The sequence below is a fragment of the Scomber scombrus genome, chromosome 8, assembly GCF_963691925.1.
Source record: "Scomber scombrus chromosome 8, fScoSco1.1, whole genome shotgun sequence".
In the NCBI taxonomy this organism is placed as follows: Eukaryota; Metazoa; Chordata; class Actinopteri; order Scombriformes; family Scombridae; genus Scomber; species Scomber scombrus.
Window position 1 is genome coordinate 9503461 of NC_084977.1, and position 19463 is coordinate 9522923.

The following is a 19463-nucleotide window of genomic DNA, read 5'->3' on the forward strand; positions in this document are numbered from 1 at the left end:
GGTGTATTTTCAGGAATATGTGGGGGTAAATATACATTGATGTGTTACTGCATCATCTTATGGTATGTGTGTTCTCATTCCTCTGGTATTTTATGAACTTTATGGAGCCAGTTCCCCCAAATTACTCACCCACTGTGGTATCCTGCCTCTGAAACAGCTACCTCCAGCTGTTTTGCTTCATTTATAGTACTCAGACAGTGAAAAACTACATCTGAAGAAACTCAGCAACATGTCTTAGAAGTGATTTCACAGTTACTCAGGACACAGTTATCATAGGGACTGTTTCCTAGAAAGCACTTTCTATGAAAACCATTGAAAGTGACGTCTGTGGATTGTCCAGAGACCTTGTTTCTGGTAAGACACACAGCTGTTCATTTTTTCAGATGTAGTAGTAGTCCCAATGCTTTGAACACCACAAACACAGTTTTAGTAGTTGTATTGGGGTGGTTTAAAGTTGCGTAATATAAGAATGCATGATAAAAGGACATAATATGAAAGCAGTGACAGTGTGTGGGAGTGTGTACGTATGGATGTGTCAGGTCTCTGTGATGGGGTGGATGGGTTGGGAGGGGGAGCTGCTGACTCTGGGGTCAGGAGTCTGACGTCACTGTCTTGCTAGTGTTTGACAGACAGGATTTCCTGTCATCAGGTTGTTTACCTGGTGCACTGTGTGTCTGACAGGGGGTGAGACCAGTAACCTGACCCCTGGCAATGATCAGCCTGCTCAATCCACCTGGTCTTGGTTTGGACTTGGCTGCTCCACAGCCACCAGGATGAAGATCCACTGGACGATGTGCTGTTTCAAGTCATCACTCTAAACACAGTCTGTGCTACTGTACTTTCCTCTATGCTGCTTGAGCATTGTTTAGTTTGTGTCAAGTGCTTTCTCTGTTCAGTAATTGTTGTCACTGTAATTCAAGGTGAGGTTAGCAGGGCAAAGTTTGGATGGTACACGTGGACAGACGTGTGTCCTGCTGGGCGGACGGAAGACAGAGGAGGAAGAAAACTAGAAGAAAAATCTAGAAGAAAAAAAAGAGTATCCCCACCTCTCCTCAGGCTTGTGCCCCAACAACAGCCCGGTGATACCAGGAACAGTTCAGACCTGTCACTCAGCACAGGCAGGGGTTCTCCATGCACACAAACACATTCATGCCTCCCCATTTCGTGCTCGCATCACACACACCTGGTTCAAGTTTGTGGGGTCGGAGGTGAGGCATAGATGGATCATTATCATAGGTCATACACGAGGCACAGATGGAGGATGGCCAATACTTAACAGAAACACGCACAGACACTTGATTGACACTGCTCATTTGGCTGAGTCTCAGAGTGTTTATTACTTATCCTTTCCTATCATCAACTGTTAAGAGATCTCCCTGTGAGGGGGGTGGAGAGCTGGTTCATGGAAATATTACAGTGCAGTGCATGTTTCACCCATCACCTCCTTAGTCACTAAACTGTTGGCTTAGAATGTTTCCTGTTGGAGTGGGCAGCAATGAGTTGGCAAAGTGTACTCATACATGAATGCACACACATGGAGTACTTGTCATCAATATCTAAGACTAATCATGATTTTTATTAATTTTGATCTTGGTCTCCTGTATTTCATTTTCGAATTGTTTCTTGATTGATTGAAACATATCACTGCCGCAGGAACCTGGCCCACTCTGTGTCTTTGTTAGAAACGTCGAGCTGGGCCTTTTCTATTCCCCAATTACTGAGTAGTGTTTCAGGTTACACAGATCAGGCTGAGTGGATTAGTTCTTGTCAGTGTGATCTCATAAAGAAAGCACCATTACACATTCTTTGTGTTTATTAGGTTATGTAACTGCTATTGTTGTAGTCCTACTCCCTCTTTAGGCAAACGTGTGATTTTTTATTTTTTTGTGTTTGTGTTACTGCATACATAATTTAAGTCTACTCAGCAGGGTTGAAGAATCAATCCCCAGGTCTCTTCAATTCCTCAGTCCTTGTGTAAGGGTTAATGACAGAATTGCTGCTCTCCATCATTGACTTGGCTCACTCAGAAGGTTTTCATTAGGGCACAGAGATAGATACCATAGTACAGTACTAATGATAAGTCTATTTGTATTGAAGCACATGGGGCCACACGCACACGAAGAAGCATGTACAAAGGTAAAAAAAGTCTGTTTTTGAATTATGTAGTTAGACTCAGCCTAACAACATCCAGACTTGTAATCAGAGAGACAGCTCTGATGTTTTAGGGTCTGCATCCAGTTACATGTGCATCCATGTTTGCACCACATGTAACATCATCAGCATGAGTCTGCAATGTCTGTATGTATGCTATTATTGATGTGAGTGCAATGTTTAGCAGCGATGAATTACTGTTAAGTGTTGCAGTAATGTGATTTCCCTTTTCAGCCATAAGTAATGTATAAGATTACTATGCAACTCCCAGTAATTGCATTACAGTTTTTAACAACATTTCATGAGGTTTTCCAGGAGCTGAATGGGAGGGTTGATATCAATTTGAGTGCTCAGTGTTAGTTTGGTACAGGATCTGGAGGTCTAACTATCCTTTACCAAAAGGGTAGAATTATTCCTTTCAGTAATTTTAAACTGTGTCTTATTTACATGTTGTCTTCTTTACTGACATTTACTTTTACTGTATGACATTTTGTCTGACCATGTCTGAAGGGAAAAGTTGTGAACCACCACAATCAGAGGTGTGGGGGGAAAAAAGGCAGATGTCATAGAGAGGGGCGAGACATGATAATCTAACTGTCTGTATGTACTGTATGTGCATCCTTCGCATATCGCCACTCCACTCTGTAGCAGCAAGGCAGGGCTCCTGGGCTCTGTGACTGCATTTCACAAGCACAGGCAGAGATCAGAGCTGCAATGGGAGAGAGACGAGAGAAGGACATCTCTCTTTGTTTGATAATGTTAATGACAAAAGTTAATCTTTGTTGTTGGCTTCCCGACTCATTTTAAACAAGAAAAGAGAAAAGAGATGGAGGGGAAGTGAGCTGAGAGCATGAGCGAGCGACATAGATACAGCGCTGGTGAGGACAGTGGTGGAAAGCTTTCATTGAGAGAGAGAAAGCCTGTGAATGACAAAAATACATACGTTTCTGATTGTTTCACCGCGGTTACATTATAAAGCACAAGTAAAGAACAATGAAACACTCAACAGATGATTTTCTGTGGAAACAGACATTCTTTGTTTCTGTTTCATTTTCCTCCTCTGCATTCCTCCTTTTCATTCATTCATATACCCAATTAATGCAGCAGCAAATACAAAGAAAAACAGGACAAGTCTGTGTTTTTTCCTCAAGTGAGATTGCTGTCTTTGAAGTGCTGCACAGAGAGAGGGGGGCAGAGAGGCAACATGACTAACAGTGGAAAGCTTTCTCTGAAACAGAAAGCCTGTGAACAAGATAAATGACAAATGAATCAGTTGTATGCAGTGTTTTCATGACACCTGTTAGTGTCAGAAGACACTTGGTAGTAGAAGCGCTGCTGGGTCTTTACAGATACTTCGGGTGCACGGTTTTTCTTCAATCTTGTGAAAGGGCCTTTATTTCAAATGGCAAAGTTTAAAGTGTAAAATGACCATTGTGTTGCGACTCACACAGGTATTCGAAAATTAAGCTCAAGGAGCACAAAGAAGGTTTTTTTTAATTTTACACAAACCCTACAGTGTGCCTCTACGGCGGCCTTTCCTAGCAAATAGGCAGTGCTATGTTAGTGGTGTGAATAGAAAGTGTCGTCCCTAGGAAATCTATGGCTGTACCTATAGTAAAATCTGTGAGGAAAAAAACGCAAGTGGTGTGACTGGACGCAGAAGTAGGCCAAGTACGGAGAAGTTCATGTTAGGCTAACTGCTAATCCATGGAAGCCGGCCGTGCCTACACTCACACTGGCAAATGTTCGCTCCCGTGACAACAAGATGGACTACATCAGAGTTGGACTACTCAGAATGTGGAGTGCTTCCCGATGCAGAGTGAAGGACTGCTGTGTCTTCGTTTTTCACGGAGACTTGGCTGAATGTGAACTTCACAGTCGCCGTGGTTCAACTGGAGGGTCTGGAGCTGCACAGAGCGAACAGAGTGGCTTCGCTGGCTGGCAAGCTAAAGGGAGGGGGCCTGGCCATTTTCATTGGCAAACCATGGTGCCAGGATGCTGTGGTGGTTTCTACTCACTGCTCCCTACACGTGGAGCTGATGACTGTAGGGTGCCAACCCTTCTACATGCCGCCTCATCAGTACTAGTCACTCGTTGATGTGTCCCAGCTGTCAACATCAAACGGAGACTTTCTCTCCAAATGCACTTCAATGTACTTTGCTGCTAATTTTTTGTTCTTTTTTTTGTTTTGCACTGCTGTGGGTTAGGAGGAACAGCATTTTGGTTTTTTTTGTGTATGCAAGTACACAAGAAAATGACAATAAACTTAATCTTAAGCTTAATTTGATATTTTTGATTGTGACTACATTCTACCCATGCAATGAGCTCTTTTTAGAGCTTTTTAGTGTCAGCTCAGTTCAAAAAACAGCAAAACCTTTTTAATCAGGGATGGACAGACTCTTAGGCTACTCATTAGGGGCAGCTCAAAACCAGTATGTCTCATATGAGCACAAATCTTTTGAGCAAATATGCCCACTTGGAACTATCTGAACTGAAGCCACAAAAAAATAAACAATGTAAGAGCCCAATATTATTTTAGGATGCACACTTTTTTAAAGCTCCGTTATGTATTTAATTTTTTTAATGCAGCCCTCCTTACTTGAAACACTACTTCAATCACTATGATAGTGCTTAACATCTGTGTTTAATAGAATGTCAGTTTCTTTCATGTTGTTGGTGTATATACACATTCACACCTCATATCAAGAGTATTCATTTTTTATACCAGAGGTCAAGCAATCAGCCTGTTCCAAGCAGACACATTTTGAATGGACACTGCACTAGTCACTTAAATATGAGGATAATGGCATACACTTTCAGGCTGTCTCTCCTAGAAGGCATTCATGGTGTTGCACTCATCTGTACAAACAAAACATGACAGAAACTGTTGTGCAAAATTGAAGTTCATACCTGGCCAGCCACTTTATTCAATGGGTGTGAATGTCAGCTCGCAAGTTTCAAAAAGTTACAGAGATGGTTGCATTCATCCCCACCAAATTTCTGCATTTCAACATGTGTTAAATACAAAAGATGTGATATGTGGGTGTGGTGGCTTTGGAGTTGTTGGAGGAAGCCTTTGAAGGAGAATAATATAACAAATCATGAATGCACAGTTTGGTTTTTGGTGTCTGGCCATTTACATGACCCATACCACATGGGATTATTCAGACACATTAATCAACAACAAACTTAACACACTGACCTCAAATATCAATTAAACATAAATAAAAACATAAATAGGCTACGTATAATGCCCCTGGAGATATCCAACAATACAAATCAAACAAATGTATATATACATACAGACCCACAAGCACAAACATTACATACAAATTTATACAAACACAACCCAAACAAAAGATAATCGACATATGCATCTGTTTATGTTGAATGTTGTATATGTGATCCAGTTTATAAAGACTCTATAATCAAATTATATTTCTCCTCCATGCTCTCCATGCTGTGGAAATATATTTAGAAAATGCAAAAACCCTTCTCAAAATGGTCTTTAATGAAAATGTCATCTCCAGCTCTAATCAAATATTTATCTGGAACATGAACTTTATATACATTTTTTGTTGTTGTTGCAAATCATGACATAGAGGACATTAAAAAATGAATTAAATGTTGTTTTCCACTTCTTTAAATTCACATTAACCAGTGTTTTTCATGTTCTGTATCTTTAATTTTCAATATGTAAGGCAGTAATGTAACAAACTCTTGCCCAACACTGTGGGAGTGTAACGGATGAAATACATCAGACGTTAAACTTACACACACATAACCATCCTGACACACTGACCCAGTAACTTTTGACTTCCAGCTGAATCCAGTGTCCGGTCCATATTATCCTGACCTCATCCCAACCTCGTCCAAGGATTTCCATTCACCCCTCAACCCTGACCTCAGCAATTCCCAATGGTAGAGGGTCTTATCTCATGTTTATAGGTTCTCTTCATTTTACATTTATCAGTCACCCACAGGCGTTATTACATGACAGGATTATGTTATTACCAAGACCAGTATGAAGGAAAAACAATGTGATTTTATCTGTGTGTGTGTGTGTGTGTGTGTGTGTGTGTGTGTGTGTGTGTGTGTGTGTGTGTGTGTGTGTGTGTGTGTGTGTGTGTGTGTGTGTGTGTGTGTGTGTGTGTGTGTGTGTGTGTGTGTGTGTGTGTGTGTGTGTGTGTGTGTGTGCGCCCAGTGGATGGATGGATACATGGGAGATGAGCATAAGGTAAATGAGAAGCAGATGTGAGCTTTGCATGACAGCAGGGGTTATTCACACACACACACACACACACACACACACACACACACACACACACACACACACACACACACACACACACACACACACACACACACACACACACACACACAAATTGTACTTACAAGAGATACAGTATGTCTTTCACCATTCGCACTCTCACCTCTGTATCTGAGTGTTGAAGTGTCTCTCTGCATGAGTAACATGACTTTGGTAATAAAAATGTACGCAACCTCTAAGAACAAACACAGAGCAGGGGAAAGATGGAAGAAAGTGAAAAGTTCATCAGACCAAAACTGGAGTAAATCATTGCAGAGAGGAAAAGAGTGGCTGCTGGGAGTCGAAAAAACGATAGAGAGAAACTCATGACGAGGGGGGTGAATGTTGAGGGGAGATGAGGGAGAAGAGGAGTGGAGCCGGAATCACTACAGGTCACAGGTGTGTTTACATAACGAGGCAGTGTTTTTCTGCAATTACTACAGTTTGGAAAACTATATCACCAACAAAGCCCTTCATATTAATCACAGCACTAACCCGTGACTAGCTGACGTCTCCACTGGGACTTCACTGTTGAGAAATCCAAGTTCAAGACAACTGCTACGCCCCTTAGCTGTGTGTGTGTGTGTGTGTGTGTGATCTTAAGATATGGAGAAAAGACTGCAGACCAACATATGAGATCATCTTGACTCCCTTGCTGACGAGTGTTGTATCATTCACAGCTTGAGGCCAGCTACAAACTGCATGCTCTAACACTTGGTTTGGTTAGCTCATTAAAGCTAAATAGACCAATTACATTTAACAGGCTCATTAGAAGATAAGATGTGAGTGTGTTTGTGCTTTTATCTGAATGATATTTTGTGTGTGTGTGTGTGTGTGTGTGTGTGTGTGTGTGTGTGTGTGTGTGTGTGTGTGTGTGTGTGTGTGTGTGTGTGTGTGTGTGTGTGTGTGTGTGTGTGTGTGTGTGTGTGTGTGTGTGTGTGTGTGTGAGAGAGAATATAGATGTTATAGATGTTACAATTGTCAACACTTGCTACCATTATGCAAAAGTGAAGCCAAAATATCTAATTTCTGGGAGTTGCCATTTTACTTGTCTGATGTCATTTGGAGCCAGAGTCTGCACAGTAGAGTTGAGAAGTGGGATGACACAAGTAGGTCTATCCACAGACTTGACACAAGACACTTTACTACATGACACACCCACTTGGTTAAGTCTTGGCACGGGCTGTGGGATTGACAGGGTGAGGGGTCAGGGATGTGTTTCATGTAGCGTGTTAGTATAGTGTGGTAAAGTGGGTGTGTTATGACGGTCTGCAAGACTGCAGATAGACTCTTCTCAGACGACGTCTCGCCTGATGTAGGTTTATGATCATGATCAATCATTAACTCACACCCTCTTTTTATATCGTCAAATAACAAACTTATAAGAAACATGAGCACAGCATGATTGGAGCTAACTAAAATGACAGAATCCATCTTTGTGAAAAATGTATTTGACATGTACTTGAATTTTTTTTGGTCTGGCTCATGTCCCATCCGCTTACATGGCGAAGGTGGGATTTATGACCTATACTGCAGCCAGCCACCAGGGGGCAATCAAGATGTTTTGGCTTCACTTTTGGAGAGCTGTCATCATGTTTATATTTACATGAGGTTAATGGTTGTGATGTACACATCTGTGCACATACCAACATCATAACAGCACTTTCCATTTTCTGAAACTTGTGTTCCATTTCATTTCAGAGGGAAATATTGTCCTCTTTACTTCACTGTTCGTTTGATGAATTATTTTAAAGAACTAGGAAGTTAGGACAGGATAGGACACTAAATGTTGTTTATATTTTGGACTTTTTTCAAATATGTAGTAGTACTTTGTAAAACATTGTGCAGTTTTACTTCTGAATGTCTTAACAACTATTACAATGCAACAATTAGAGAAGGAAAATCACTTTAATTCCTGGGGACACAAGTAATGAGGTTTTATGAAGAGCTCATAAATCAAGAGGCATTGATGGAAGTTTAACTGGACAGAAAAACATTAAGCAGCTCTGACAGGGAAGCCTCACTGAAAACAGATACTATTATTGTGAACTTTATACCATCAATAACTTTCATGAAAATGTTTCTATTTTGTTCATTTAGTGTTTGCAGTCCAGAAAAAGTGAAGTGAAGGTATCCAATTTCTTCAAAAGTATTTTCTAGTTTTGATTGCACATCTGCAATTGCAAAAGCAGTTCTCAACATCCAGTCTGGCAGATGATGATAAATAAAGATGAATGAAAGGTTGCAGTGGTCTCTGCCACACAGAGGGAGGCAGAGCGAGCAGGGAATACAGGTCTACTTCTCCAGCTGCAGTTTTTACCTAACATATTTCTTAAACCACATAGTAACCTTTGAAGTACAGCAGGAAGCTTACAGGAGACATTCCCATTACTTGCAGAAAAACACACAACACAGGATTCCAGAGATCCCCGAGTTAATTTACTCAGATGGTTTTACCATTGAGATGAGCTCTTACTATAAAAAAGAATGTATCTATAAAGAAAAAATGACTGATTTTTGATTGAGTCTGAACTACTGATACCTGGTAGGTCACTTTTCAGGAGAGGCTTGCAGTGAGAGGGATTGAAGGAGAAAAGAGAAGACACAAGAGACCTGCCAGTGAACTCCGCATCCTGAGTAAAACTGTCAAGTCTTTTATTTTAACAACAGGAAGGCAACATGAGAGTGGAAGAGTTTGTCCCACGGAGAGAGAACAGTCAGCAGTTTGTGTTGAGTATCAATGGAGAGTCTCTGTCCTTTCCTTTCCTTCTTTGTACCCCTGAGGGCCAAGGACATGCTACATCTGTACACCCCTGTTCCTCCAAAGCTGGAAGATTTTTCAAACCAGAGTCGACTTTGAAATTACAATAAAGGTACTACGACAATATCAGAGAGATGAGATGGACCCTTGTCTCTGTATTCTCTGTTGGGAAAATAAACTATTTAAACTCTGACTTTCAAACCTTTTGTGCCTCAACTGGCAAGGATCTACACAGTTATTATGATAAATTGAAGCAGTAGCTTGTCACAGTACAGCTTAGGGTTAATGTACTCTAGCAGACTAAGATGAATCTGTTATGTGGCCTGAACTAAAATGTTGTTGATCTCATCTTCTGATAGTGCAAGAAGTTAAAAATAGTCACAACTCAAGACTTAAATTAAAGAAACCATAGCTGTGGCCAACTGTAGATGGTCATGCAGATACAGTATGAAAGTGATGCGAAACATAACACTGACACTCTGTTTAATACAATAATTGCTGTAAATACAAACTACAGCATTTCCTCCCACACACAACACTGTCTCTGTTGCTGGTTACGTAATGAGCAGCTCATTCTATAGGCAGTCTTAAATTCAGTCTTGCTGTGTTGACTTTCATACGTAGAGAAGCACATTCATACCACAGGATGTTTATGGTGTGTGTGTGTTTGTGTGTGTGTTTATACTGTGCAGAAATGTACAGTATATGTGAAATTACAAGTGACTACACAAGCTACTCACTACTTCATGTCATGTCATAGTCATGTAATGTGGTGGGCCTGTCCATCCTGTAAGAGATAGAGTACCATGATGAGGTCATTAGTGCTGGACTGTTTTGAGTTAAAAGAGAGGAGCGAGTTAACCTGGCCTGAACCTGGGATTGAACTGCACCCCTTTAAGCTCACATACAGTCAGAAGCAAAACAGCTGCAGGGGCTGTTATGCACACAAAGGTTTCACACTGTTGTGCACACATGCATTCAGACTCTTTTTGTCCATCTCCCTGCAAACACATGCATATAGAGATAAACAAGCATGCACCAAAACAGGCATTAACTGTACATGCCGATCCACGCGCTTCCCCTCGAAACACACACATGCACACACGCACGCACGCACGCACACATGCACGCACACACGCACACACGCACACACGTACACACGTACACACGTACACACGTAAAGTCCTATGGGGAAGCAGGATATGGCCTCTCCAGGTCTGAAGCCTGTGCTGTTTTTCTTGGCACTGGACACAGCAAAGCCTGCTGGGGGATATGAAGCCTCTCAGTCGTCAAACGGAGCTGGCCCTACCCTCAGTACTAAACACACAAAAATACACACAGGACACTTTTCAATCCGTCTTCATCTCTAAAATGCTGAAATAGAATTAGACGCAGCGCTAATGTGTGGTTTGAGTATGAAGAGGAAGGATACTGCGCTATGACGGCACAAGGCCACCCAAACAGGCTGGCCGCTATGCCCTTGTCTGTTGGCAGGGGTTAATCCCAGAGTCGTTAGTGCAACTTTGTCTGACAGATAATGGCTTGATGGTAGGAAACATATGGACTGAAGGACAATAGACAGTGGCAAAAGACTTGAAGAATAACACAAAACTGTCCTCTGGTGTATGAGGAAAATAGTTGCCACCTTCCGCACTACTTCCTCTTTGTGTGTTTCGTCCTCTTATGTAGCCTGTAAGTATTCTCTATGCTGTACTATACCACTATTTGCCTCTGCCTTCTTATTTTATCATGCATTTCTGCTGAGCCTTAATATTACGTATCTTATACATCTTTCCTTCTTTGTAATATTCTCTCCATCTCCTATTTTGTCTTCACCCACCCTTTGTTTTGCATCTGTCTCCTCTTTAACAGCCTCACTGTCTTGTGTTATGCCCGCATGTTACTGTGTATCTGTGGCAGAGGTTGTTTAAGTTTATCTGTGGATGCCAGATGTCTGAGAACGTCAGAGCTTCAGTTTACTGTCAGTGCCGTCTCTCTTCCCGGAGCATCTGCAAACCATAGAATGTGTGCGTGTTATATTTCCCATATTAGTGCTGTCAGATACGTATGTGTATGTGTTATTCTTAGGTTTGCAGTTGACTGTGGTTGACTGTGTTGATCCCTGAGCGAGAGCTCAATGCATGTGTTGTGTGTGTATGTGTTGTGTGTGTGTGTGTGTGTGTGTGTGTGTGTGTGTGTGTGTGTGTGTGTGTGTGCGTCTGTGTGCGTGTACAGTAAGATTAAGTTATTGCAGGCGATATGTAAAAGCTGCTGCACCAGGCTATCTTCAGTTTCTGACTCACATACACACATATTTTATCAGCATTACAATGTACTGTATAAGGTGTTGTGATAAGGAGCACAAGTTTAGTCATTATCATCAATTTCTAATCAGAAGAGTAAAGTTTTTTTAATGAAAAACTATTCTCTAAGTGATCAAGAAATTTGAATTACAAAAGCAGTTTAATGCCAAATAAAAAGAAAATTGTGTGTTATTTTGTTGTATTACTTAACTTAACTTACTTCTTCGTATTCTTCAGTACTGTTAGATGTCAAAACTACATTACATATTTTGAAATCATATAATACATATCTAGGATGTCAAAATTAGAGTGTAATATAAAAAGAGGCCACTTATTGAGTTTGACCAACAGATAATTATCACCCAACTCAACTTCTTCTCAGTTTTTCAGAACTTTTTTGACTCTTTTAGCTGTTTTGTTTTAGTGAAAGTTCCTGAATGCCACTGTATAGATGCCTAGCATCAAATTAAGCTTCTAGCAGCTGAGGAGACTGATATTTTTCTCAGCAGTTGGTGGAGACCCAAAATAGAGATAGAATATAGGACTTACATTTACAATTGCCTGAAACACAGCTTCAAATGAATACTAATGTTGGTCTGTATCTGCTGAATGTGTACTTTACAACTTTATTAGGTGATATCAATGTTGGCTTTAGGTGGAAAAAAAACCTTAAAGCAGTTATAAACTAACTAGGACTATCAGCAGTAAGATTGGTCAGAGTTGCATGTTTGGGTGATTCCAAAAATAGTTTCCATTTTACAAAATGCTGTGGTTGCACTATAGACACATACTTTACGTACCTGTTTGCAGATTTAGCTTTCGTCTCCCCTGTCAAACAGTGTTTGCATTGACATGTGTTTGCTATTAAAACAATGAAGTGATTAGAACAAATGCAACAAGACATTAAAGTAGCTTCCACAATTAACATCTGACTTCCTCCTCTTGATGTCTGCATGGAGACCCTGCAGATCAGAAGCTTCAGGCAGCTCGGTGGCTGAAGCTTGAAGCGTTGAATACACTGACAACAGGTTACTTGGCGTGCATGTCCAGAGACTGAACACAGACCTTCAACGCTGACATATTCAGCTGAGGAAAGCCTTTGAAGTGCTCACTGTGGTTTCAAAAATTGATGAAAACTTTAATGGTACCAATGAAGCCAGAAAAGAGCAAAACAAGTGTGTGATTCATCTTCAAGGGCCCTGAAGTAATTGTTTCAGAATGCTTTGACCTTGAGCCAGTAAACTCAGGTTGAACAGCCATTAAAGAGACAAGGTCTTTCATGAAACAAACAAACAAGTGAGCAGCAAACATGGATACGGAAATGATTCCAAAACCTGTAGGTTGTTGTTGCATGTGACAGAATAATCTGAGTGCATCTTATGGATGTAAATCGAATGATTGCAGTTCTTTGGGTTTTTTTGCATGTATATTCCTTTAAGTTTGTTACTGTGTGATGTGATCAAGTGAGTGTGAGGCTGCAGGGTGTAAGAAAGCTCTTCTAATGACTAACAGGCCGGTGTAGCTCATGGCCATCGAGAAAATGTTTATTTTGATGGATAAGCCAAGACCGGCCAGCTGGTTTGAGTTGGGAACAATACTGGAGATTCAGCCTGCATATGGTTTTGATTTAGCGCTCCCTCCTCAGATTCTAGATCCCCTCTCTCCATCACCCCCCCCTTCTCTCTCCACAGGCCACTATTGCCTGCATCTTCATTTCCTGGGCATCCTGCTATCCTTCCTATCCCTCACCTCATGATCACTCTTTTTTTATTTATTTCTCCCTCCCTCACTGCTCTTCAAGCCTGTGATGATTGGAGCTGATAAAGTTATACATGACTCAGATTTACATCATGCTTTATTGGTAAAGATTAAGAGAACAGAATAAGTTGGGAGATCCCTGAGTTATTGGCCTCTCTAGTCTATTGTCCTCTGCTCTGGAGAGCAGAGGTGCTTATTGGCCCCCGCAGCATAACAATCCAAGTTTTATCTGTATGAGATCTAATGAAATGGGGAAATAAAAAGTATCAGTGCATTTATGAAGACGTTGCAACCATTGATATAGCTTGGATCTCATTGTGTGCAAACTGCAACACAAGGGCATATTACAGCCAGATGAGAACTGTGGATGTGTGCCTGCATGAATGCATGAACGAGTGTGTATGTGTGTATATGCATTGCCCAAGCTATATATCTTTTGCCACAGTGCTGGTGTGTGCTGGGTGCCCTGTCTCCTCTGCTGTTTCACCGTGCAGGCTGCGGTCGAGCTCCTCTAACTCTGTGGTCTGTCTGTGGTCAGTGGCCTCCTCACACAGGATCTAATAAAGTGGGGTCTTTTTTCTCAGTTTCCTGTTTCAGAAAACTTACATACACACAGGCACAAACATCTAAACACAAGACCACATGTGGACATGCATGCATGCATGTCCATATGTGGATTGTGAAGAAATTTGGTTCTGTGGTGAGCCCATTAGTTTTATGAAATGGCTACAGCCAGACATTGTGGTGCAGGAGCATTCACACTGATGGAGGTCTTCTTCCTTTGTTTGTGCATTTAGTTTTTGTTTTTTTTCACAGTTTAGAGTGGTGAATTCCCCATTCACTAAACCCCCTGCCAATGTTAACTCCATGTGTCTCCACCAATACACGAGTCGCCAGCTGCTTCTTTTCACCTGCCAGAAAGCAGTGTCACCAGGAGACTGTAATGTATGTGAAGGTTCACACGGTGCCCTCCAGAACGCACCTTATCCTGTAAATGCACCTCACCTTACCAGCAGGAATCACTACTGCGGCAAAGGACACCAGCTTTGGCAGGATAATCACAGAGCTTCTGCCCATAACCCTGGTGGGATCTGTAATTGCACAACAGTAGGGTTTAACATTAAAGTCTGTGTTGACTGATACTTTTTGACAGTTACATGTTGAGCAGAAAAGGCTCTGGCAAGTTGCACCATAATCTGCTACAAAAGTGTGTGTACGTGCATGTGTGTGTGTGTGTGTGTGTGTGTGTGTGTGTGTGTGTGTGTGTGTGTGTGTGTATGCGCTTTGCTATCCAACTGTACTATTACCTTAGGGATTAGAGAATTACCTTTCATTGGAGCCATATTTGTGTCCTGAAATGATTATCTGAATGTTTTGAATTAAATTACATTTTGGGTCAGAGTTTTAAGTGAAGTCAGACAAACAGCCCCTGGCTTTCCATTGCGCGCACACACACACACACACACACACACACACACACACACACACGCACACACACACACACACACACAAACACACACACACACACACACACACACACACACACACACACACACACACACACACACACACATACATACACATACACATACACACACACACACGCATAATAAGTGCAAAAATAAAAGTAAAGTATGACATGTTTCTCAATCTGTGTTGAATTAGCTGAGAACTCATTACTGAATCAAGAATCGAAATGAGAGCAAGTGAAGGAGGGAAGAAAAGTGAGAAGGGGGTGGGGGGTGAGTGCACCTCTGTGGTGATGGAGGTGGTCTATTTTGCGAGAACTTATTTAACAGAAAAATACACCATCAACCTCTCCAATGTTTGTTTATGCTCTTGGCTGCGTCTTGAACTCTTTGGTAAGCCAACTTGAATACTTAGTCCTGGCAAAGACAGCAATCACACACAAACACTTGCATGTACACACACAAACATTCATAGAAATTCTTCCTTTGAACGTATGACTAAGTCTATTAATAATCAATCTGATTGAGGTTTGATTCATTCTCTCTCGGTGTGCAAATAAACAAAGAGTTTGATTCTGATTGAGTCCAGATTCCATGTGGATCTCATTTCTCTGACAAATATCTTCCAATAATGTTTTCCATTCTGTGACTGTGACTGTGTCATTACAATACAGAGCAAGATATCAAAGTGCAGTTGAATAAAACACAACATCTGTGAGACATACAGCGTTCTGCATAATGTACATGTTGAGAATGACGCAGTGAAATACTGAGGATGGCTCTCTGAAATTGTTTTCTTCCTTTTTATTCCACAGCAGAAACGTTATAATCTATACTTTTCTGTACAGACATAACTACATGCATTTAAATGTTCTGTTATAATATAAAAAACAAATATCAGAATGTAACTGCACAGCTATTTATGTGTGTGTGTCATGAGTGCTAATGTGTTTATGTGTTAGCTGAAGCTCGAGTGTTCAATTAAGCCACTTAGTGGTTCCCTTATAAAATGAGTATAGTGGGTCCATGGTTGGCCTCTGTATGGAGATCACACACGTTGTATGCAGCAGTAAAAATCTCAATTAAATTAATTACACTCTTATTATTCACAACCTGCAATTTCACCCTGACCTTCTGTTTTTCTTCCCGTCTGTTTGTAAATCAATGTTGTTTTCAGTGTTTTTATGGTGCACGGTGGATAAAACACCATTAAAGGAATAATTCGGCACTTTCGGAAATATGCTTATTTGTTTTCTTGAAGAGAAAAAGATAAATACTCATTTCTACGTTCATTATGCAAGTCACTCTCAGACTGTCTCTCTCCGGTTGTCGTCTACTCATCACTTTTTCTCTTAATTCCCTCTGCTGGAGTTCTGTTTCTGCTCTGTGGACGGGGGGAAAGTTGAGCTGAACAGTCACAGGACAGAACGTTCCTGACAGTCCTGCCAGGTCTTCGACGGGGGCTCACACCCCTGCTTGGGGCTGCAGTTTGTGATTTCTGATCCCATATGTCATTTCTTCTCTGTATGCATGCACGTTTTCTTATTTTTTCATTACTGAGGTGCACTGACTATAATCTCTGCTTGAGCGCACGCTGGTGCACATTCCTGTCATGGCTGAAGCTGCTTTCCAGAAACGGTGCCCAAATCATTCTTGGCCTTTTCTTTAACCTACATAAATCAGTGGGTGGGGTTTATTGCCTCAGAGCGACTATTTTCAAGTGCCAGTCGTCAAAATAACATACACTTACCTGAAAACTTAAATAAAGTAACATTATTATATAAATACACTGTAATGTTTGACTTTGTAATTTGCTGCAAATCCACCCATATGGTGCCTAATAAAGCCAAATCAAATTTTGAAAAATATCGTCAAGTGTTATTTAATCCAGATCAAGTGGCTTTACTGGAAACCAGGGTGAAGTAATAACATAGTTATAATGAAGGCATGGGCAGGTGAACTTTGTGCTGACTATTAAATGCACTCTATTCCATTAGTATTACAGCTATTTGTTGTGGGACGCAGAGTTTATATGAGAAGAAATGAAGTTTTCTCTCTCTTCCAGTTTATAATAAATAGAAAAAAATAATAATGAAAGTAAACGAGGGAAGTCAAGTCTGCAGGGAATAAAAAGCAGGGACCATATTTTGCCCCTGAGGCTGAGTAAGAAACTTGAGCAGTGTGTATGAACTCCTAATCTGTCAGTTTGGAAAATGGTAAATCAAATTTAGTGCCTTTGCTGGGGTCTCCATGAAGTGACCGAAGGGGCTTTGCTGGGGGCCACCACCATGTTAGTTTCATGTTGGGTAAGCTACATTTGGAGCATGTCTTCTCTGTCTGTCACCTCAAAACAGAAAAATATGACCATTACACTGTTCACTATTGGTTGTTATGTTAGTGATTAGACTCATAATCACCTTTGTTATATACAAAAGTGCCAGAAACAGCGATGACAATGCTTACAGACCCTCTTAAAAACTGATCTATGGACAAATTAAAACAGACATAACCCAGTGATGAAAAAAAATCCTGCTCTGGGTTAAACTAAGGAGGCAATGAAAGAAGTACAAGAGCTTTAAAAAGAGAATAAGACAGGACAGGAGAGAAATAAACTAAAGATAATAAAGTTATTCTAAATTAAAAGTCACATTAACTTATACCTTGCCTATGTTTCAAATTGTTATTTCACCCAAAAGTCAGTATCATTCTAAACCATCCAAATGATAGTATTTAGTTTAATTTTCCTGTTGCAGCAGCAGTTTGTTAGGTTAAGGTTTTTCTCTTCTGCTGGTTGTGTCATGCCAACTGTTTCTGTAGCTTTAGGCTGCCTGACTGTTGTCTGATCAAAGCCCGCTCTACAGAGATCACACTGGAAAGAGTCCCATTCTCAGTCTCCCATGAACCACATAAAGCCTGCGGGGGACAATAATCACACTCATGTGTAAATATTTGACAAATCAATTTTAAGAAATCACAACAGGATTAAATCTGAGACATTTTGTAACCTTTCAGGGGCGTTTTTGCACAACTAATTTAAGACCACAGTCAGAGTATTTTGTATTGCTTACTACTTGGAAATGCTGTAGTAAATAACTTGCAAGAGTATACCATTCTTTTTAGGACATTCAAGTAATTTAATTTGAATAAAGCATGCTTGGATTGGAAGAACACAATTGAAAAGAAAACTGAAACTTTTAACTTAGCAAAAACAGATTTGTGTCGAAAATCGAAACGAGTTTCCAACAAAAACTAATACGTGCACGACATGGAAGGTAATACAATACGCCCACATACACTGCTTGTCATCTCTAATCAGCTCCACCCTGCATCCTGCAGATTGCCCTGCTCGGCTTTGGATGGTACTGTAATTGTGCCAGGTTGAGGGTGATTTACTGTAACAGGTATTAAAAACCATGACATGAATTTCTTGTGTTTCCCATGGTTCTCAGCTTCTTGGCCCATTCAGCAAAATCTTTTTTTTTTCTTTTTTTTTTTACTTTCTTTGATTTAAGCCACCTTCTACCCTTCACCTCTCTGCTGAAATCAGGTCACCTCTACAAAAGGAAAACTCCTCAAGCCAGCAGGCTTTTATCACGCACATTTATATTACGACTCTGGCTTCGTGCACATTCACGGTAACCCTTTCAAAACCTATTAGTTTTCTCTTCTTTATTGCCTTCTCCTGCTTTCTCTTCTGCTTTTTATTCACGCTTTGCAATCAACAAAGAGAAAGCTCCATAGGTAAAATAAAACAAAGTGTGCAAATCTGCTGAACTTCTACTGAGCAAGTTGCCACGCACACACTAACTATATACACACATGAATTTCCTCCCTGCTCTTTGCAATAAAAGCGACAATGTTGAGTAAGATAAATATTTTATTTGACTACTAGTCTGGCATTTTTCCGTTAATGATGAGTGTTTTTATATCATTATCTTTAAGAGGATTCTTCCGTCCACACACACACTGTCAACACTTATACTCATTTTATTCAAAGTGACATTTGAGTGTTTTTGACATAGTTTGTATTAAAGTCAACAACCTAATGACCTAAATGTCAAACTGACGACAAGAAAAACTTTCTCATGAAATAATTTGAGTATTTAAGCTGACTTCCGAAAACTACTGCCGGAATACCTCAACAGGCTCAATTAAACAGTTAGATCCCTGCGAGTCAGCTGCTGCCGGTGTGGGAAAAGGGATGTGAGGCAATGATCCATGATCTGTGTGTGTGTGTGTGTGTGTGTGTGTATGTGTATGTGTATGTGTATGTGTATGTGTATGTGTATGTGTATGTGTATGTGTATGTGTATGTGTATGTGTATGTGTATGTGTATGTGTATGTGTGCGTTTGTGTGTGTGCCGGAGAGAGAAAGAGAGACAGAGACAGAGAGAGAGAGAGAGAGAGAGAGAGAGAGAGAGAGAGAGAGAGAGAGAGAGAGAGAGAGAGAGAGAGAGAGAGAGAGAGAGAGAGAGAGAGAGAGAGAGAGAGAGAGAGAGAGAGAGACAGAGAGAGAGAGAGACAGAGAGAGTTGTGACTAAAGTGGGTGACAAACACTCATTTTCCGCCCTGATAGCCAGAGCAGTGGGAACTTCCTGTGGGCCGCACACTCACAGAGCAGTTAAAGCCCAGAGCCAGCCGTTACACAGGGCCACTCACTAGTGTAACAACATACACAATGTCTACCATCAATAGCTTTGCTCTTACATAA